The 19,813-nt window shown below is 45.1% G+C and overlaps 23 non-coding genes across 23 annotated transcripts; all 23 read right to left on the reverse strand.

Moving 5' to 3' along the window:
- Positions 1 to 333: 333 nt before the first annotated feature.
- TRNAV-UAC (transfer RNA valine (anticodon UAC)) lies at positions 334 to 406 on the reverse strand. The gene has a single exon. It is a non-coding gene; the product is annotated as a tRNA-Val (tRNA).
- An 816-nt stretch (positions 407 to 1,222) lies between these two features.
- Positions 1,223 to 1,295, reverse strand: TRNAV-UAC (transfer RNA valine (anticodon UAC)). The gene has a single exon. It is a non-coding gene; the product is annotated as a tRNA-Val (tRNA).
- Positions 1,296 to 2,110: 815 nt separating this feature from the next.
- On the reverse strand, positions 2,111 to 2,183 carry TRNAV-UAC (transfer RNA valine (anticodon UAC)). The gene has a single exon. It is a non-coding gene; the product is annotated as a tRNA-Val (tRNA).
- An 802-nt stretch (positions 2,184 to 2,985) lies between these two features.
- On the reverse strand, positions 2,986 to 3,058 carry TRNAV-UAC (transfer RNA valine (anticodon UAC)). Its single transcript has one exon. It is a non-coding gene; the product is annotated as a tRNA-Val (tRNA).
- Positions 3,059 to 3,873: 815 nt separating this feature from the next.
- On the reverse strand, positions 3,874 to 3,946 carry TRNAV-UAC (transfer RNA valine (anticodon UAC)). The gene has a single exon. It is a non-coding gene; the product is annotated as a tRNA-Val (tRNA).
- An 802-nt stretch (positions 3,947 to 4,748) lies between these two features.
- Positions 4,749 to 4,821, reverse strand: TRNAV-UAC (transfer RNA valine (anticodon UAC)). Its single transcript has one exon. It is a non-coding gene; the product is annotated as a tRNA-Val (tRNA).
- Positions 4,822 to 5,636: 815 nt separating this feature from the next.
- Positions 5,637 to 5,709, reverse strand: TRNAV-UAC (transfer RNA valine (anticodon UAC)). The gene has a single exon. It is a non-coding gene; the product is annotated as a tRNA-Val (tRNA).
- An 802-nt stretch (positions 5,710 to 6,511) lies between these two features.
- TRNAV-UAC (transfer RNA valine (anticodon UAC)) lies at positions 6,512 to 6,584 on the reverse strand. Its single transcript has one exon. It is a non-coding gene; the product is annotated as a tRNA-Val (tRNA).
- An 815-nt stretch (positions 6,585 to 7,399) lies between these two features.
- TRNAV-UAC (transfer RNA valine (anticodon UAC)) lies at positions 7,400 to 7,472 on the reverse strand. The gene has a single exon. It is a non-coding gene; the product is annotated as a tRNA-Val (tRNA).
- Positions 7,473 to 8,274: 802 nt separating this feature from the next.
- On the reverse strand, positions 8,275 to 8,347 carry TRNAV-UAC (transfer RNA valine (anticodon UAC)). The gene has a single exon. It is a non-coding gene; the product is annotated as a tRNA-Val (tRNA).
- An 802-nt stretch (positions 8,348 to 9,149) lies between these two features.
- On the reverse strand, positions 9,150 to 9,222 carry TRNAV-UAC (transfer RNA valine (anticodon UAC)). Its single transcript has one exon. It is a non-coding gene; the product is annotated as a tRNA-Val (tRNA).
- Positions 9,223 to 10,037: 815 nt separating this feature from the next.
- TRNAV-UAC (transfer RNA valine (anticodon UAC)) lies at positions 10,038 to 10,110 on the reverse strand. Its single transcript has one exon. It is a non-coding gene; the product is annotated as a tRNA-Val (tRNA).
- Positions 10,111 to 10,912: 802 nt separating this feature from the next.
- On the reverse strand, positions 10,913 to 10,985 carry TRNAV-UAC (transfer RNA valine (anticodon UAC)). The gene has a single exon. It is a non-coding gene; the product is annotated as a tRNA-Val (tRNA).
- An 815-nt stretch (positions 10,986 to 11,800) lies between these two features.
- On the reverse strand, positions 11,801 to 11,873 carry TRNAV-UAC (transfer RNA valine (anticodon UAC)). Its single transcript has one exon. It is a non-coding gene; the product is annotated as a tRNA-Val (tRNA).
- An 802-nt stretch (positions 11,874 to 12,675) lies between these two features.
- TRNAV-UAC (transfer RNA valine (anticodon UAC)) lies at positions 12,676 to 12,748 on the reverse strand. The gene has a single exon. It is a non-coding gene; the product is annotated as a tRNA-Val (tRNA).
- Positions 12,749 to 13,563: 815 nt separating this feature from the next.
- On the reverse strand, positions 13,564 to 13,636 carry TRNAV-UAC (transfer RNA valine (anticodon UAC)). Its single transcript has one exon. It is a non-coding gene; the product is annotated as a tRNA-Val (tRNA).
- Positions 13,637 to 14,438: 802 nt separating this feature from the next.
- Positions 14,439 to 14,511, reverse strand: TRNAV-UAC (transfer RNA valine (anticodon UAC)). Its single transcript has one exon. It is a non-coding gene; the product is annotated as a tRNA-Val (tRNA).
- An 815-nt stretch (positions 14,512 to 15,326) lies between these two features.
- Positions 15,327 to 15,399, reverse strand: TRNAV-UAC (transfer RNA valine (anticodon UAC)). The gene has a single exon. It is a non-coding gene; the product is annotated as a tRNA-Val (tRNA).
- Positions 15,400 to 16,201: 802 nt separating this feature from the next.
- TRNAV-UAC (transfer RNA valine (anticodon UAC)) lies at positions 16,202 to 16,274 on the reverse strand. The gene has a single exon. It is a non-coding gene; the product is annotated as a tRNA-Val (tRNA).
- Positions 16,275 to 17,089: 815 nt separating this feature from the next.
- TRNAV-UAC (transfer RNA valine (anticodon UAC)) lies at positions 17,090 to 17,162 on the reverse strand. Its single transcript has one exon. It is a non-coding gene; the product is annotated as a tRNA-Val (tRNA).
- An 802-nt stretch (positions 17,163 to 17,964) lies between these two features.
- Positions 17,965 to 18,037, reverse strand: TRNAV-UAC (transfer RNA valine (anticodon UAC)). Its single transcript has one exon. It is a non-coding gene; the product is annotated as a tRNA-Val (tRNA).
- An 802-nt stretch (positions 18,038 to 18,839) lies between these two features.
- Positions 18,840 to 18,912, reverse strand: TRNAV-UAC (transfer RNA valine (anticodon UAC)). Its single transcript has one exon. It is a non-coding gene; the product is annotated as a tRNA-Val (tRNA).
- An 815-nt stretch (positions 18,913 to 19,727) lies between these two features.
- On the reverse strand, positions 19,728 to 19,800 carry TRNAV-UAC (transfer RNA valine (anticodon UAC)). Its single transcript has one exon. It is a non-coding gene; the product is annotated as a tRNA-Val (tRNA).
- Between the last annotated feature and the right edge of the window lie 13 nt (positions 19,801 to 19,813).

Here is a 19,813-nt window from a genome sequence, read left to right on the forward strand (position 1 = left end):
CCTGAGACTAGAAGTCAGAGTTTTCAATGCCTTAGATCTCACACTACAAACACACAGCTACTGTATGCGGCTGCTGCCACAGAAGTGCTTGGGCACACTTGCATACCAGAAAGTACCAAGCGATTTTGAGGAGGAATTTCAGGCCAAAGATACATTTTTCAGGGTACTGCTTAGGAACAATTCACATGTGTAAATGTTTCCTACGCTATAGCAAATGTTGACTTTTTGAGTTCCGTTCCACTTTGAAGGCTCTATTGCTTTGCATTGCGTTGTATGAGGCATGATCCAAGCACTGACTTTCAGAAAGTCAATAACTGATCTCATATTTCAAAATGGTTCCACTGGGGGTTGAACCCAGGACCTTCTGCGTGTAAAGCAGACGTGATAACCGCTACACTATGGAACCTGCAAGAAGATTTCCCAAATTGTCATTTTTCAGAACGGGAAGGGTTAAACACCAAAGAATCCTTGCATCCTATAATTCATCCTGAGATCCTTTGGCATTTCTTTGGTTTTAGGACACTTTCAAGGGTGTAGCAAGACTGATGTTTCTGGCCACTCTTTGCATAAGGGCCATGACCTGGTACCAGCCCTTAGCAAGGAGCTCCAGGGTCACTACGGTTCCCGTATAAAAGCTATACTCTGGAAGCCATTCCTCAAGAAATGGAAGGGAGAGGGTAAAGGACTAGTTGCCAGACGTGCCTGTTGCCTCCCTGCAGCTGATCTTCTCCCCATTACTGACTTACCATGTATTGTTTTATACTGTGTCTCTGTGTGGAGGTGGCCACCTCATTAGAGGCAGGGCTTTGCTTCCTCATGTCTGAAAGCCGCCAGCAAGGAGAAGAGTGAGAACCACAGAAGTGACAGCCCAATATTTCACTCCAATTCCCCTGAGACTAGAAGTCAGAGTTTTCAATGCCTTAGATCTCACACTACAAACACACAGATACTGTATGCGGCTGCTGCCACAGAAGTGCTTGGGCACACTTGCATACCAGAAAGTACCAAGCTATTTTGAGGAGGAATTTCAGGCCAAAGATACATTTTTCAGGGTACTGCTTAGGAACAATTCACATGTGTAAATGTTTCATACGCTATAGCAAATGTTGACTTTTTGAGTTCCGTTCCACTTTGAAGGCTCTATTGCTTTGCATTGCGTTGTATGAGGCACAATCCAAGCACTGACTTTCAGAAAGTCAATAACTGATCTCATATTTCAAAATGGTTCCACTGGGGGTTGAACCCAGGACCTTCTGCGTGTAAAGCAGACGTGATAACCGCTACACTATGGAACCTGTAAGAAGTTGCCCAAATTGTCATTTTTCAGAAAGGGAAGGGTTAAAATCCAAAGAATCCTTGCATCCTATAATTCATCCTGAGATCCTTTGGCATTTCTTTGGTTTTAGGACACTTTCAAGGGTGTAGCAAGACTGATGTTTCTGGCCACTCTTTGCATAAGGGCCATGACCTGGTACCAGCCCTTAGCAAAGAGCTCCAGGGTCACTACGGTTCCCGTATAAAAGCTATACTCTGGAAGCCATTCCTCAAGAAATGGAAGGGAGAGGGTAAAGGACTAGTTGCCAGACGTGCCTGTTGCCTCCCTGCAGCTGATCTTCTCCCCGTTACTGACTTACCATGTCTTGTTTTATACTGTGTCTCTGTGTGGAGGTGGCCACCTCATTAGAGGCAGGGCTTTGCTTCCTCATGTCTGAAAGCCGCCAGCAAGGAGAAGAGTGAGAACCACAGAAGTGACAGCCCAATATTTCACTCCAATTCCCCTGAGACTAGAAGTCAGAGTTTTCAATGCCTTAGATCTCACACTACAAACACACAGCTACTGTATGCGGCTGCTGCCACAGAAGTGCTTGGGCACACTTGCATACCAGAAAGTACCAAGCTATTTTGAGGAGGAATTTCAGGCCAAAGATACATTTTTCAGGGTACTGCTTAGGAACAATTCACATGTGTAAATGTTTCCTACGCTATAGCAAATGTTGACTTTTTGAGTTCCGTTCCACTTTGAAGGCTCTATTGCTTTGCATTGCGTTGTATGAGGCACGATCCAAGCACCGACTTTCAGAAAGTCAATAACTGATCTCATATTTCAAAATGGTTCCACTGGGGGTTGAACCCAGGACCTTCTGCGTGTAAAGCAGACGTGATAACCGCTACACTATGGAACCTGTAAGAAGTTGCCCAAATTGTCATTTTTCAGAAAGGGAAGGGTTAAACACCAAAGAATCCTTGCAGCCTATAATTCAACCTGAGATCCTTTGGCATTTCTTTGGTTTTAGGACACTTTCAAGGGTGTATCAAGACTGATGTTTCTGGCCACTCTTTGCATAAGGGCCATGACCGGGTACCAGCCCTTAGCAAAGAGCTCCAGGGTCGCTACGGTTCCTGTATAAAAGCTATACTCTGGAAGCCATTCCTCAAGAAATGGAAGGGAGAGGGTAAAGGACAAGTTGCCAGATGTGCCTGTTGCCTCCCTGCAGCTGATCTTCTCCCCATTACTGACTTACCAAGTCTTGTTTTATACTGTGTCTCTGTGTGGAGGTGGCCACCTCATTAGAGGCAGGGCTTTGCTTCCTCATGTCTGAAAGCCGCCAACAAGGAGAAGAGTGAGCACCACAGTAGTGACAGCCCCATATTTCACTCCAATTTCCCTGAGACTAGAAGTCAGAGTTTTCAATGCCTTAGATCTCACACTACAAACACACAGCTACTGCCACAGAAGTGCTTGGGCACACTTGCATACCAGAAAGTACCAAGCTATTTTGAGGAGGAATTTCAGGCCAAAGATACATTTTTCAGGGTACTGCTTAGGAACAATTCACATGTGTAAATGTTTCCTACGCTATAGCAAATGTTGACTTTTTGAGTTCCGTTCCACTTTGAAGGCTCTATTGCTTTGCATTGCGTTGTATGAGGCACGATCCAAGCACTGACTTTCAGAAAGTCAATAACTGATCTCATATTTCAAAATGGTTCCACTGGGGGTTGAACCCAGGACCTTCTGCGTGTAAAGCAGACGTGATAACCGCTACACTATGGAACCTGTAAGAAGTTGCCAAAATTGTCATTTTTCAGAAAGGGAAGGGTTAAACACCAAAGAATCCTTGCATCCTATAATTCATCCTGAGATCCTTTGGCATTTCTTTGGTTTTAGGACACTTTCAAGGGTGTAGCAAGACTGATGTTTCTGGCCACTCTTTGCATAAGGGCCGTGACCTGGTACCAGCCCTTAGCAAAGAGCTCCAGGGTCACTACGGTTCCCGTATAAAAACTATACTCTGGAAGCCATTTCTCAAGAAATGGAAGGGAGAGGGTAAAGGACTAGTTGCCAGATGTGCCTGTTGCCTCCCTGCAGCTGATCTTCTCCCCATTACTGACTTACCATGTCTTGTTTTATACTGTGTCTCTGTGTGGAGGTGGCCACCTCATTAGAGGCAGGGCTTTGCTTCCTCATGTCTGAAAGCCGCCAGCAAGGAGAAGAGTGAGAACCACAGAAGTGACAGCCCAATATTTCACTCCAATTCCCCTGAGACTAGAAGTCAGAGTTTTCAATGCCTTAGATCTCACACTACAAACACACAGCTACTGTATGCGGCTGCTGCCACAGAAGTGCTTGGGCACACTTGCATACCAGAAAGTACCAAGCTATTTTGAGGAGGAATTTCAGGCCAAAGATACATTTTTCAGGGTACTGCTTAGGAACAATTCACATGTGTAAATGTTTCCTACGCTATAGCAAATGTTGACTTTTTGAGTTCCGTTCCACTTTGAAGGCTCTATTGCTTTGCATTGCGTTGTATGAGGCACGATCCAAGCACTGACTTTCAGAAAGTCAATAACTGATCTCATATTTCAAAATGGTTCCACTGGGGGTTGAACCCAGGACCTTCTACGTGTAAAGCAGACGTGATAACCGCTACACTATGGAACCTGTAAGAAGTTGCCCAAATTGTCATTTTTCAGAAAGGGAAGGGTTAAACACCAAAGAATCCTTGCATCCTATAATTCAACCTGAGATCCTTTGGCATTTCTTTGGTTTTAGGACACTTTCAAGGGTGTATCAAGACTGATGATTCTGGCCACTCTTTGCATAAGGGCCATGACCGGGTACCAGCCCTTAGCAAAGAGCTCCAGGGTCGCTACGGTTCCTGTATAAAAGCTATACTCTGGAAGCCATTCCTCAAGAAATGGAAGGGAGAGGGTAAAGGACTAGTTGCCAGATGTGCCTGTTGCCTCCCTGCAGCTGATCTTCTCCCCATTACTGACTTACCAAGTCTTGTTTTATACTGTGTCTCTGTGTGGAGGTGGCCACCTCATTAGAGGCAGGGCTTTGCTTCCTCATGTCTGAAAGCCGCCAACAAGGAGAAGAGTGAGCACCACAGTAGTGACAGCCCCATATTTCACTCCAATTTCCCTGAGACTAGAAGTCAGAGTTTTCAATGCCTTAGATCTCACACTACAAACACACAGCTACTGCCACAGAAGTGCTTTGGCACACTTGCATACCAGAAAGTACCAAGCTATTTTGAGGAGGAATTTCAGGCCAAAGATACATTTTTCAGGGTACTGCTTAGGAACAATTCAAATGTGTACATGTTTCCTACGCTATAGCAAATGTTGACTTTTTGAGTTCCGTTCCACTTTGAAGGCTCTATTGCTTTGCATTGCGTTGTATGAGGCACGATCCAAGCACTGACTTTCAGAAAGTCAATAACTGATCTCATATTTCAAAATGGTTCCACTGGGGGTTGAACCCAGGACCTTCTGCGTGTAAAGCAGACGTGATAACCGCTACACTATGGAACCTGTAAGAAGTTGCCCAAATTGTCATTTTTCAGAAAGGGAAGGGTTAAACACCAAAGAATCCTTGCATCCTATAATTCATCCTGAGATCCTTTGGCATTTCTTTGGTTTTAGGACACTTTCAAGGGTGTAGCAAGACTGATGTTTCTGGCCACTCTTTGCATAAGGGCCATGACCTGGTACCAGCCCTTAGCAAAGAGCTCCAGGGTCACTACGGTTCCCGTATAAAAGCTATACTCTGGAAGCCATTCCTCAAGAAATGGAAGGGAGAGGGTAAAGGACTAGTTGCCAGACGTGCCTGTTGCCTCCCTGCAGCTGATCTTCTCCCCATTACTGACTTACCATGTCTTGTTTTATACTGTGTCTCTGTGTGGAGGTGGCCACCTCATTAGAGGCAGGGCTTTGCTTCCTCATGTCTGAAAGCCGCCAGCAAGGAGAAGAGTGAGAACCACAGAAGTGACAGCCCAATATTTCACTCCAATTCCCCTGAGACTAGAAGTCAGAGTTTTCAATGCCTTAGATCTCACACTACAAACACACAGCTACTGTATGCGGCTGCTGCCACAGAAGTGCTTGGGCACACTTGCATACCAGAAAGTACCAAGCTATTTTGAGGAGGAATTTCAGGCCAAAGATACATTTTTCAGGGTACTGCTTAGGAACAATTCACATGTGTAAATGTTTCCTACGCTATAGCAAATGTTGACTTTTTGAGTTCCGTTCCACTTTGAAGGCTCTATTGCTTTGCATTGCGTTGTATGAGGCACGATCCAAGCACTGACTTTCAGAAAGTCAATAACTGATCTCATATTTCAAAATGGTTCCACTGGGGGTTGATCCCAGGACCTTCTGCGTGTAAAGCAGACGTGATAACCGCTACACTATGGAACCTGTAAGAAGTTGCCCAAATTGTCATTTTTCAGAAAGGGAAGGGTTAAACACCAAAGAATCCTTGCATCCTATAATTCAACCTGATATCCTTTGGCATTTCTTTGGTTTTAGGACACTTTCAAGGGTGTACCAAGACTGATGATTCTGGCCACTCTTTGCATAAGGGCCATGACCGGGTACCAGCCCTTAGCAAAGAGCTCCAGGGTCGCTACGGTTCCTGTATAAAAGCTATACTCTGGAAGCCATTCCTCAAGAAATGGAAGGGAGAGGGTAAAGGACTAGTTGCCAGATGTGCCTGTTGCCTCCCTGCAGCTGATCTTCTCCCCATTACTGACTTACCAAGTCTTGTTTTATACTGTGTCTCTGTGTGGAGGTGGCCACCTCATTAGAGGCAGGGCTTTGCTTCCTCATGTCTGAAAGCCGCCAACAAGGAGAAGAGTGAGCACCACAGTAGTGACAGCCCCATATTTCACTCCAATTTCCCTGAGACTAGAAGTCAGAGTTTTCAATGCCTTAGATCTCACACTACAAACACACAGCTACTGCCACAGAAGTGCTTGGGCACACTTGCATACCAGAAAGTACCAAGCTATTTTGAGGAGGAATTTCAGGCCAAAGATACATTTTTCAGGGTACTGCTTAGGAACAATTCAAATGTGTACATGTTTCCTACGCTATAGCAAATGTTGACTTTTTGAGTTCCGTTCCACTTTGAAGGCTCTATTGCTTTGCATTGCGTTGTATGAGGCACAATCCAAGCACTGACTTTCAGAAAGTCAATAACTGATCTCATATTTCAAAATGGTTCCACTGGGGGTTGAACCCAGGACTTTCTGCGTGTAAAGCAGACGTGATAACCGCTACACTATGGAACCTGTAAGAAGTTGCCCAAATTGTCATTTTTCAGAAAGGGAAGGGTTAAACACCAAAGAATCCTTGCATCCTATAATTCATCCTGAGATCCTTTGGCATTTCTTTGGTTTTAGGACACTTTCAAGGGTGTAGCAAGACTGATGTTTCTGGCCACTCTTTGCATAAGGGCCATGACCTGGTACCAGCCCTTAGCAAAGAGCTCCAGGGTCACTACGGTTCCCGTATAAAAGCTATACTCTGGAAGCCATTCCTCAAGAAATGGAAGGGAGAGGGTAAAGGACTAGTTGCCAGACGTGCCTGTTGCCTCCCTGCAGCTGATCTTCTCCCCATTACTGACTTACCATGTCTTGTTTTATACTGTGTCTCTGTGTGGAGGTGGCCACCTCATTAGAGGCAGGGCTTTGCTTCCTCATGTCTGAAAGCCGCCAGCAAGGAGAAGAGTGAGAACCACAGAAGTGACAGCCCAATATTTCACTCCAATTCCCCTGAGACTAGAAGTCAGAGTTTTCAATGCCTTAGATCTCACACTACAAACACACAGCTACTGTATGCGGCTGCTGCCACAGAAGTGCTTGGGCACACTTGCATACCAGAAAGTACCAAGCTATTTTGAGGAGGAATTTCAGGCCAAAGATACATTTTTCAGGGTACTGCTTAGGAACAATTCACATGTGTAAATGTTTCCTACGCTATAGCAAATGTTGACTTTTTGAGTTCCGTTCCACTTTGAAGGCTCTATTGCTTTGCATTGCGTTGTATGAGGCACGATCCAAGCACTGACTTTCAGAAAGTCAATAACTGATCTCATATTTCAAAATGGTTCCACTGGGGGTTGAACCCAGGACCTTCTGCGTGTAAAGCAGACGTGATAACCGCTACACTATGGAACCTGTAAGAAGTTGCTCAAATTGTCATTTTTCAGAAAGGGAAGGGTTAAACACCAAAGAATCCTTGCATCCTATAATTCAACCTGAGATCCTTTGGCATTTCTTTGGTTTTAGGACACTTTCAAGGGTGTATCAAGACTGATGTTTCTGGCCACTCTTTGCATAAGGGCCATGACCGGGTACCAGCCCTTAGCAAAGAGCTCCAGGGTCGCTACGGTTCCTGTATAAAAGCTATACTCTGGAAGCCATTCCTCAAGAAATGGAAGGGAGAGGGTAAAGGACTAGTTGCCAGATGTGCCTGTTGCCTCCCTGCAGCTGATCTTCTCCCCATTACTGACTTACCAAGTCTTGTTTTATACTGTGTCTCTGTGTGGAGGTGGCCACCTCATTAGAGGCAGGGCTTTGCTTCCTCATGTCTGAAAGCCGCCAGCAAGGAGAAGAGTGAGAACCACAGAAGTGACAGCCCAATATTTCACTCCAATTCCCCTGAGACTAGAAGTCAGAGTTTTCAATGCCTTAGATCTCACACTACAAACACACAGCTACTGCCACAGAAGTGCTTGGGCACACTTGCATACCAGAAAGTACCAAGCTATTTTGAGGAGGAATTTCAGGCCAAAGATACATTTTTCAGGGTACTGCTTAGGAACAATTCAAATGTGTACATGTTTCCTACGCTATAGCAAATGTTGACTTTTTGAGTTCCGTTCCACTTTGAAGGCTCTATTGCTTTGCATTGCGTTGTATGAGGCACGATCCAAGCACTGACTTTCAGAAAGTCAATAACTGATCTCATATTTCAAAATGGTTCCACTGGGGGTTGAACCCAGGACCTTCTACGTGTAAAGCAGACGTGATAACCGCTACACTATGGAACCTGTAAGAAGTTGCCCAAATTGTCATTTTTCAGAAAGGGAAGGGTTAAACACCAAAGAATCCTTGCATCCTATAATTCAACCTGAGATCCTTTGGCATTTCTTTGGTTTTAGGACACTTTCAAGGGTGTATCAAGACTGATGTTTCTGGCCACTCTTTGCATAAGGGCCATGACCGGGTACCAGCCCTTAGCAAAGAGCTCCAGGGTCGCTACGGTTCCTGTATAAAAGCTATACTCTGGAAGCCATTCCTCAAGAAATGGAAGGGAGAGGGTAAAGGACTAGTTGCCAGATGTGCCTGTTGCCTCCCTGCAGCTGATCTTCTCCCCATTACTGACTTACCAAGTCTTGTTTTATACTGTGTCTCTGTGTGGAGGTGGCCACCTCATTAGAGGCAGGGCTTTGCTTCCTCATGTCTGAAAGCCGCCAACAAGGAGAAGAGTGAGCACCACAGTAGTGACAGCCCCATATTTCACTCCAATTTCCCTGAGACTAGAAGTCAGAGTTTTCAATGCCTTAGATCTCACACTACAAACACACAGCTACTGCCACAGAAGTGCTTTGGCACACTTGCATACCAGAAAGTACCAAGCTATTTTGAGGAGGAATTTCAGGCCAAAGATACATTTTTCAGGGTACTGCTTAGGAACAATTCAAATGTGTACATGTTTCCTACGCTATAGCAAATGTTGACTTTTTGAGTTCCGTTCCACTTTGAAGGCTCTATTGCTTTGCATTGCGTTGTATGAGGCACGATCCAAGCACTGACTTTCAGAAAGTCAATAACTGATCTCATATTTCAAAATGGTTCCACTGGGGGTTGAACCCAGGACCTTCTGCGTGTAAAGCAGACGTGATAACCGCTACACTATGGAACCTGTAAGAAGTTGCCCAAATTGTCATTTTTCAGAAAGGGAAGGGTTAAACACCAAAGAATCCTTGCATCCTATAATTCATCCTGAGATCCTTTGGCATTTCTTTGGTTTTAGGACACTTTCAAGGGTGTAGCAAGACTGATGTTTCTGGCCACTCTTTGCATAAGGGCCATGACCTGGTACCAGCCCTTAGCAAAGAGCTCCAGGGTCACTACGGTTCCCGTATAAAAGCTATACTCTGGAAGCCATTCCTCAAGAAATGGAAGGGAGAGGGTAAAGGACTAGTTGCCAGACGTGCCTGTTGCCTCCCTGCAGCTGATCTTCTCCCCATTACTGACTTACCATGTCTTGTTTTATACTGTGTCTCTGTGTGGAGGTGGCCACCTCATTAGAGGCAGGGCTTTGCTTCCTCATGTCTGAAAGCCGCCAGCAAGGAGAAGAGTGAGAACCACAGAAGTGACAGCCCAATATTTCACTCCAATTCCCCTGAGACTAGAAGTCAGAGTTTTCAATGCCTTAGATCTCACACTACAAACACACAGCTACTGTATGCGGCTGCTGCCACAGAAGTGCTTGGGCACACTTGCATACCAGAAAGTACCAAGCTATTTTGAGGAGGAATTTCAGGCCAAAGATACATTTTTCAGGGTACTGCTTAGGAACAATTCACATGTGTAAATGTTTCCTACGCTATAGCAAATGTTGACTTTTTGAGTTCCGTTCCACTTTGAAGGCTCTATTGCTTTGCATTGCGTTGTATGAGGCACGATCCAAGCACTGACTTTCAGAAAGTCAATAACTGATCTCATATTTCAAAATGGTTCCACTGGGGGTTGAACCCAGGACCTTCTGCGTGTAAAGCAGACATGATAACCGCTACACTATGGAACCTGTAAGAAGTTGCCCAAATTGTCATTTTTCAGAAAGGGAAGGGTTAAACACCAAAGAATCCTTGCATCCTATAATTCAACCTGATATCCTTTGGCATTTCTTTGGTTTTAGGACACTTTCAAGGGTGTATCAAGACTGATGATTCTGGCCACTCTTTGCATAAGGGCCATGACCGGGTACCAGCCCTTAGCAAAGAGCTCCAGGGTCGCTACGGTTCCTGTATAAAAGCTATACTCTGGAAGCCATTCCTCAAGAAATGGAAGGGAGAGGGTAAAGGACTAGTTGCCAGATGTGCCTGTTGCCTCCCTGCAGCTGATCTTCTCCCCATTACTGACTTACCAAGTCTTGTTTTATACTGTGTCTCTGTGTGGAGGTGGCCACCTCATTAGAGGCAGGGCTTTGCTTCCTCATGTCTGAAAGCCGCCAACAAGGAGAAGAGTGAGCACCACAGTAGTGACAGCCCCATATTTCACTCCAATTTCCCTGAGACTAGAAGTCAGAGTTTTCAATGCCTTAGATCTCACACTACAAACACACAGCTACTGCCACAGAAGTGCTTGGGCACACTTGCATACCAGAAAGTACCAAGCTATTTTGAGGAGGAATTTCAGGCCAAAGATACATTTTTCAGGGTACTGCTTAGGAACAATTCAAATGTGTACATGTTTCCTACGCTATAGCAAATGTTGACTTTTTGAGTTCCGTTCCACTTTGAAGGCTCTATTGCTTTGCATTGCGTTGTATGAGGCACAATCCAAGCACTGACTTTCAGAAAGTCAATAACTGATCTCATATTTCAAAATGGTTCCACTGGGGGTTGAACCCAGGACTTTCTGCGTGTAAAGCAGACGTGATAACCGCTACACTATGGAACCTGTAAGAAGTTGCCCAAATTGTCATTTTTCAGAAAGGGAAGGGTTAAACACCAAAGAATCCTTGCATCCTATAATTCATCCTGAGATCCTTTGGCATTTCTTTGGTTTTAGGACACTTTCAAGGGTGTAGCAAGACTGATGTTTCTGGCCACTCTTTGCATAAGGGCCATGACCTGGTACCAGCCCTTAGCAAAGAGCTCCAGGGTCACTACGGTTCCCGTATAAAAGCTATACTCTGGAAGCCATTCCTCAAGAAATGGAAGGGAGAGGGTAAAGGACTAGTTGCCAGACGTGCCTGTTGCCTCCCTGCAGCTGATCTTCTCCCCATTACTGACTTACCATGTCTTGTTTTATACTGTGTCTCTGTGTGGAGGTGGCCACCTCATTAGAGGCAGGGCTTTGCTTCCTCATGTCTGAAAGCCGCCAGCAAGGAGAAGAGTGAGAACCACAGAAGTGACAGCCCAATATTTCACTCCAATTCCCCTGAGACTAGAAGTCAGAGTTTTCAATGCCTTAGATCTCACACTACAAACACACAGCTACTGTATGCGGCTGCTGCCACAGAAGTGCTTGGGCACACTTGCATACCAGAAAGTACCAAGCTATTTTGAGGAGGAATTTCAGGCCAAAGATACATTTTTCAGGGTACTGCTTAGGAACAATTCACATGTGTAAATGTTTCCTACGCTATAGCAAATGTTGACTTTTTGAGTTCCGTTCCACTTTGAAGGCTCTATTGCTTTGCATTGCGTTGTATGAGGCACGATCCAAGCACTGACTTTCAGAAAGTCAATAACTGATCTCATATTTCAAAATGGTTCCACTGGGGGTTGAACCCAGGACCTTCTGCGTGTAAAGCAGACGTGATAACCGCTACACTATGGAACCTGTAAGAAGTTGCTCAAATTGTCATTTTTCAGAAAGGGAAGGGTTAAACACCAAAGAATCCTTGCATCCTATAATTCAACCTGAGATCCTTTGGCATTTCTTTGGTTTTAGGACACTTTCAAGGGTGTATCAAGACTGATGTTTCTGGCCACTCTTTGCATAAGGGCCATGACCGGGTACCAGCCCTTAGCAAAGAGCTCCAGGGTCGCTACGGTTCCTGTATAAAAGCTATACTCTGGAAGCCATTCCTCAAGAAATGGAAGGGAGAGGGTAAAGGACTAGTTGCCAGATGTGCCTGTTGCCTCCCTGCAGCTGATCTTCTCCCCATTACTGACTTACCAAGTCTTGTTTTATACTGTGTCTCTGTGTGGAGGTGGCCACCTCATTAGAGGCAGGGCTTTGCTTCCTCATGTCTGAAAGCCGCCAGCAAGGAGAAGAGTGAGAACCACAGAAGTGACAGCCCAATATTTCACTCCAATTCCCCTGAGACTAGAAGTCAGAGTTTTCAATGCCTTAGATCTCACACTACAAACACACAGCTACTGCCACAGAAGTGCTTGGGCACACTTGCATACCAGAAAGTACCAAGCTATTTTGAGGAGGAATTTCAGGCCAAAGATACATTTTTCAGGGTACTGCTTAGGAACAATTCAAATGTGTACATGTTTCCTACGCTATAGAAAATGTTGACTTTTTGAGTTCCGTTCCACTTTGAAGGCTCTATTGCTTTGCATTGCGTTGTATGAGGCACGATCCAAGCACTGACTTTCAGAAAGTCAATAACTGATCTCATATTTCAAAATGGTTCCACTGGGGGTTGAACCCAGGACCTTCTGCTTGTAAAGCAGACGTGATAACCGCTACACTATGGAACCTGTAAGAAGTTGCCCAAATTGTCATTTTTCAGAAAGGGAAGGGTTAAACACCAAAGAATCCTTGCATCCTATAATTCATCCTGAGATCCTTTGGCATTTCTTTGGTTTTAGGACACTTTCAAGGGTGTAGCAAGACTGATGTTTCTGGCCACTCTTTGCATAAGGGCCATGACCTGGTACCAGCCCTTAGCAAAGAGCTCCAGGGTCACTACGGTTCCCGTATAAAAGCTATACTCTGGAAGCCATTCCTCAAGAAATGGAAGGGAGAGGGTAAAGGACTAGTTGCCAGACGTGCCTGTTGCCTCCCTGCAGCTGATCTTCTCCCCATTACTGACTTACCATGTCTTGTTTTATACTGTGTCTCTGTGTGGAGGTGGCCACCTCATTAGAGGCAGGGCTTTGCTTCCTCATGTCTGAAAGCCGCCAGCAGGGAGAAGAGTGAGAACCACAGAAGTGACAGCCCAATATTTCACTCCAATTCCCCTGAGACTAGAAGTCAGAGTTTTCAATGCCTTAGATCTCACACTACAAACACACAGCTACTGTATGCGGCTGCTGCCACAGAAGTGCTTGGGCACACTTGCATACCAGAAAGTACCAAGCTATTTTGAGGAGGAATTTCAGGCCAAAGATACATTTTTCAGGGTACTGCTTAGGAACAATTCACATGTGTAAATGTTTCCTACGCTATAGCAAATGTTGACTTTTTGAGTTCCGTTCCACTTTGAAGGCTCTATTGCTTTGCATTGTGTTGTATGAGGCACGATCCAAGCACTGACTTTCAGAAAGTCAATAACTGATCTCATATTTCAAAATGGTTCCACTGGGGGTTGAACCCAGGACCTTCTGCGTGTAAAGCAGACGTGATAACCGCTACACTATGGAACCTGTAAGAAGTTGCCCAAATTGTCATTTTTCAGAAAGGGAAGGGTTAAACACCAAAGAATCCTTGCATCCTATAATTCAACCTGAGATCCTTTGGCATTTCTTTGGTTTTAGGACACTTTCAAGGGTGTATCAAGACTGATGTTTCTGGCCACTCTTTGCATAAGGGCCATGACCGGGTACCAGCCCTTAGCAAAGAGCTCCAGGGTCGCTACGGTTCCTGTATAAAAGCTATACTCTGGAAGCCATTCCTCAAGAAATGGAAGGGAGAGGGTAAAGGACTAGTTGCCAGATGTGCCTGTTGCCTCCCTGCAGCTGATCTTCTCCCCATTACTGACTTACCAAGTCTTGTTTTATACTGTGTCTCTGTGTGGAGGTGGCCACCTCTTTAGAGGCAGGGCTTTGCTTCCTCATGTCTGAAAGCCGCCAACAAGGAGAAGAGTGAGCACCACAGTAGTGACAGCCCCATATTTCACTCCAATTTCCCTGAGACTAGAAGTCAGAGTTTTCAATGCCTTAGATCTCACACTACAAACACACAGCTACTGCCACAGAAGTGCTTGGGCACACTTGCATACCAGAAAGTACCAAGCTATTTTGAGGAGGAATTTCAGGCCAAAGATACATTTTTCAGGGTACTGCTTAGGAACAATTCACATGTGTAAATGTTTCCTACGCTATAGCAAATGTTGACTTTTTGAGTTCCGTTCCACTTTGAAGGCTCTATTGCTTTGCATTGCGTTGTATGAGGCACGATCCAAGCACTGACTTTCAGAAAGTCAATAACTGATCTCATATTTCAAAATGGTTCCACTGGGGGTTGAACCCAGGACCTTCTGCATGTAAAGCAGACGTGATAACCGCTACACTATGGAACCTGTAAGAAGTTGCCCAAATTGTCATTTTTCAGAAAGGGAAGGGTTAAACACCAAAGAATCCTTGCATCCTATAATTCATCCTGAGATCCTTTGGCATTTCTTTGGTTTTAGGACACTTTCAAGGGTGTAGCAAGACTGATGTTTCTGGCCACTCTTTGCATAAGGGCCATGACCTGGTACCAGCCCTTAGCAAAGAGCTCCAGGGTCACTACGGTTCCCGTATAAAAGCTATACTCTGGAAGCCATTCCTCAAGAAATGGAAGGGAGAGGGTAAAGGACTAGTTGCCAGACGTGCCTGTTGCCTCCCTGCAGCTGATCTTCTCCCCATTACTGACTTACCATGTCTTGTTTTATACTGTGTCTCTGTGTGGAGGTGGCCACCTCATTAGAGGCAGGGCTTTGCTTCCTCATGTCTGAAAGCCGCCAGCAAGGAGAAGAGTGAGAACCACAGAAGTGACAGCCCAATATTTCACTCCAATTCCCCTGAGACTAGAAGTCAGAGTTTTCAATGCCTTAGATCTCACACTACAAACACACAGCTACTGTATGCGGCTGCTGCCACAGAAGTGCTTGGGCACACTTGCATACCAGAAAGTACCAAGCTATTTTGAGGAGGAATTTGAGGCCAAAGATACATTTTTCAGGGTACTGCTTAGGAACAATTCACATGTGTAAATGTTTCCTACGCTATAGCAAATGTTGACTTTTTGAGTTCCGTTCCACTTTGAAGGCTCTATTGCTTTGCATTGCGTTGTATGAGGCACGATCCAAGCACTGACTTTCAGAAAGTCAATAACTGATCTCATATTTCAAAATGGTTCCACTGGGGGTTGAACCCAGGACCTTCTGCGTGTAAAGCAGACGTGATAACCGCTACACTATGGAACCTGTAAGAAGTTGCCCAAATTGTCATTTTTCAGAAAGGGAAGGGTTAAACACTAAAGAATCCTTGCATCCTATAATTCAACCTGAGATCCTTTGGCATTTCTTTGGTTTTAGGACACTTTCAAGGGTGTATCAAGACTGATGTTTCTGGCCACTCTTTGCATAAGGGCCATGACCGGGTACCAGCCCTTAGCAAAGAGCTCCAGGGTCGCTACGGTTCCTGTATAAAAGCTATACTCTGGAAGCCATTCCTCAAGAAATGGAAGGGAGAGGGTAAAGGACTAGTTGCCAGATGTGCCTGTTGCCTCCCTGCAGCTGATCTTCTCCCCATTACTGACTTACCAAGTCTTGTTTTATACTGTGTCTCTGTGTGGAGGTGGCCACCTCATTAGAGGCAGGGCTTTGCTTCCTCATGTCTGAAAGCCGCCAGCAAGGAGAAGAGTGAGAACCACAGAAGTGACAGCCCAATATTTCACTCCAATTCCCCTGAGACTAGAAGTCAGAGTTTTCAATGCCTTAGATCTCACACTACAAACACACAGCTACTGCCACAGAAGTGCTTGGGCACACTTGCATACCAGAAAGTACCAAGCTATTTTGAGGAGGAATTTCAGGCCAAAGATACATTTTTCAGGGTACTGCTTAGGAACAATTCAAATGTGTACATGTTTCCTACGCTATAGCAAATGTTGACTTTTTGAGTTCCGTTCCACTTTGAAGGCTCTATTGCTTTGCATTGCGTTGTATGAGGCACGATCCAAGCACTGACTTTCAGAAAGTCAATAACTGATCTCATATTTCAAAATGGTTCCACTGGGGGTTGAACCCAGGACCTTCTGCGTGTAAAGCAGACGTGATAACCGCTACACTATGGAACCTGTAAGAAGTTGCCCAAATTGTCATTTTTCAGAAAGGGAAGGGTTAAACACCAAAGAATCCTTGCATCCTATAATTCATCCTGAGATCCTTTGGCATTTCTTTGGTTTTAGGACACTTTCAAGGGTGTAGCAAGACTGATGTTTCTGGCCACTCTTTGCATAAGGGCCATGACCTGGTACCAGCCCTTAGCAAAGAGCTCCAGGGTCACTACGGTTCCCGTATAAAAGCTATACTCTGGAAGCCATTCCTCAAGAAATGGAAGGGAGAGGGTAAAGGACTAGTTGCCAGACGTGCCTGTTGCCTCCCTGCAGCTGATCTTCTCCCCATTACTGACTTACCATGTCTTGTTTTATACTGTGTCTCTGTGTGGAGGTGGCCACCTCATTAGAGGCAGGGCTTTGCTTCCTCATGTCTGAAAGCCGCCAGCAAGGAGAAGAGTGAGAACCACAGAAGTGACAGCCCAATATTTCACTCCAATTCCCCTGAGACTAGAAGTCAGAGTTTTCAATGCCTTAGATCTCACACTACAAACACACAGCTACTGTATGCGGCTGCTGCCACAGAAGTGCTTGGGCACACTTGCATACCAGAAAGTACCAAGCTATTTTGAGGAGGAATTTCAGGCCAAAGATACATTTTTCAGGGTACTGCTTAGGAACAATTCACATGTGTAAATGTTTCCTACGCTATAGCAAATGTTGACTTTTTGAGTTCCGTTCCACTTTGAAGGCTCTATTGCTTTGCATTGCGTTGTATGAGGCACGATCCAAGCACTGACTTTCAGAAAGTCAATAACTGATCTCATATTTCAAAATGGTTCCACTGGGGGTTGAACCCAGGACCTTCTGCATGTAAAGCAGACGTGATAACCGCTACACTATGGAACCTGTAAGAAGTTGCCTAAATTGTCATTTTTCAGAAAGGGAAGGGTTAAACACCAAAGAATCCTTGCATCCTATAATTCATCCTGAGATCCTTTGGCATTTCTTTGGTTTTAGGACACTTTCAAGGGTGTAGCAAGACTGATGTTTCTGGCCACTCTTTGCATAAGGGCCATGACCTGGTACCAGCCCTTAGCAAAGAGCTCCAGGGTCACTACGGTTCCCGTATAAAAGCTATACTCTGGAAGCCATTCCTCAAGAAATGGAAGGGAGAGGGTAAAGGACTAGTTGCCAGACGTGCCTGTTGCCTCCCTGCAGCTGATCTTCTCCCCATTACTGACTTACCATGTCTTGTTTTATACTGTGTCTCTGTGTGGAGGTGGCCACCTCATTAGAGGCAGGGCTTTGCTTCCTCATGTCTGAAAGCCGCCAGCAAGGAGAAGAGTGAGAACCACAGAAGTGACAGCCCAATATTTCACTCCAATTCCCCTGAGACTAGAAGTCAGAGTTTTCAATGCCTTAGATCTCACACTACAAACACACAGCTACTGCCACAGAAGTGCTTGGGCACACTTGCATACCAGAAAGTACCAAGCTATTTTGAGGAGGAATTTCAGGCCAAAGATACATTTTTCAGGGTACTGCTTAGGAACAATTCAAATGTGTACATGTTTCCTACGCTATAGCAAATGTTGACTTTTTGAGTTCCGTTCCACTTTGAAGGCTCTATTGCTTTGCATTGCGTTGTATGAGGCACGATCCAAGCACTGACTTTCAGAAAGTCAATAACTGATCTCATATTTCAAAATGGTTCCACTGGGGGTTGAACCCAGGACCTTCTACGTGTAAAGCAGACGTGATAACCGCTACACTATGGAACCTGTAAGAAGTTGCCCAAATTGTCATTTTTCAGAAAGGGAAGGGTTAAACACCAAAGAATCCTTGCATCCTATAATTCAACCTGAGATCCTTTGGCATTTCTTTGGTTTTAGGACACTTTCAAGGGTGTATCAAGACTGATGTTTCTGGCCACTCTTTGCATAAGGGCCATGACCGGGTACCAGCCCTTAGCAAAGAGCTCCAGGGTCGCTACGGTTCCTGTATAAAAGCTATACTCTGGAAGCCATTCCTCAAGAAATGGAAGGGAGAGGGTAAAGGACTAGTTGCCAGATGTGCCTGTTGCCTCCCTGCAGCTGATCTTCTCCCCATTACTGACTTACCAAGTCTTGTTTTATACTGTGTCTCTGTGTGGAGGTGGCCACCTCATTAGAGGCAGGGCTTTGCTTCCTCATGTCTGAAAGCCGCCAACAAGGAGAAGAGTGAGCACCACAGTAGTGACAGCCCCATATTTCACTCCAATTTCCCTGAGACTAGAAGTCAGAGTTTTCAATGCCTTAGATCTCACACTACAAACACAGAGCTACTGCCACAGAAGTGCTTTGGCACACTTGCATACCAGAAAGTACCAAGCTATTTTGAGGAGGAATTTCAGGCCAAAGATACATTTTTCAGGGTACTGCTTAGGAACAATTCAAATGTGTACATGTTTCCAACGCTATAGCAAATGTTGACTTTTTGAGTTCCGTTCCACTTTGAAGGCTCTATTGCTTTGCATTGCGTTGTATGAGGCACGATCCAAGCACTGACTTTCAGAAAGTCAATAACTGATCTCATATTTCAAAATGGTTCCACTGGGGGTTGAACCCAGGACCTTCTGCGTGTAAAGCAGACGTGATAACCGCTACACTATGGAACCTGTAAGAAGTTGCCCAAATTGTCATTTTTCAGAAAGGGAAGGGTTAAACACCAAAGAATCCTTGCATCCTATAATTCATCCTGAGATCCTTTGGCATTTCTTTGGTTTTAGGACACTTTCAAGGGTGTAGCAAGACTGATGTTTCTGGCCACTCTTTGCATAAGGGCCATGACCTGGTACCAGCCCTTAGCAAAGAGCTCCAGGGTCACTACGGTTCCCGTATAAAAGCTATACTCTGGAAGCCATTCCTCAAGAAATGGAAGGGAGAGGGTAAAGGACTAGTTGCCAGACGTGCCTGTTGCCTCCCTGCAGCTGATCTTCTCCCCATTACTGACTTACCATGTCTTGTTTTATACTGTGTCTCTGTGTGGAGGTGGCCACCTCATTAGAGGCAGGGCTTTGCTTCCTCATGTCTGAAAGCCGCCAGCAAGGAGAAGAGTGAGAACCACAGAAGTGACAGCCCAATATTTCACTCCAATTCCCCTGAGACTAGAAGTCAGAGTTTTCAATGCCTTAGATCTCACACTACAAACACACAGCTACTGTATGCGGCTGCTGCCACAGAAGTGCTTGGGCACACTTGCATACCAGAAAGTACCAAGCTATTTTGAGGAGGAATTTCAGGCCAAAGATACATTTTTCAGGGTACTGCTTAGGAACAATTCACATGTGTAAATGTTTCCTACGCTATAGCAAATGTTGACTTTTTGAGTTCCGTTCCACTTTGAAGGCTCTATTGCTTTGCATTGTGTTGTATGAGGCACGATCCAAGCACTGACTTTCAGAAAGTCAATAACTGATCTCATATTTCAAAATGGTTCCACTGGGGGTTGAACCCAGGACCTTCTGCGTGTAAAGCAGACGTGATAACCGCTACACTATGGAACCTGTAAGAAGTTGC

Source organism: Lithobates pipiens, unplaced genomic scaffold, assembly GCF_037356315.1.
Source record: "Lithobates pipiens isolate NorthernLeopardFrog02 unplaced genomic scaffold, aLitPip1_a1.2 Scaffold_8, whole genome shotgun sequence".
Lineage (NCBI taxonomy): Eukaryota > Metazoa > Chordata > Amphibia > Anura > Ranidae > Lithobates > Lithobates pipiens.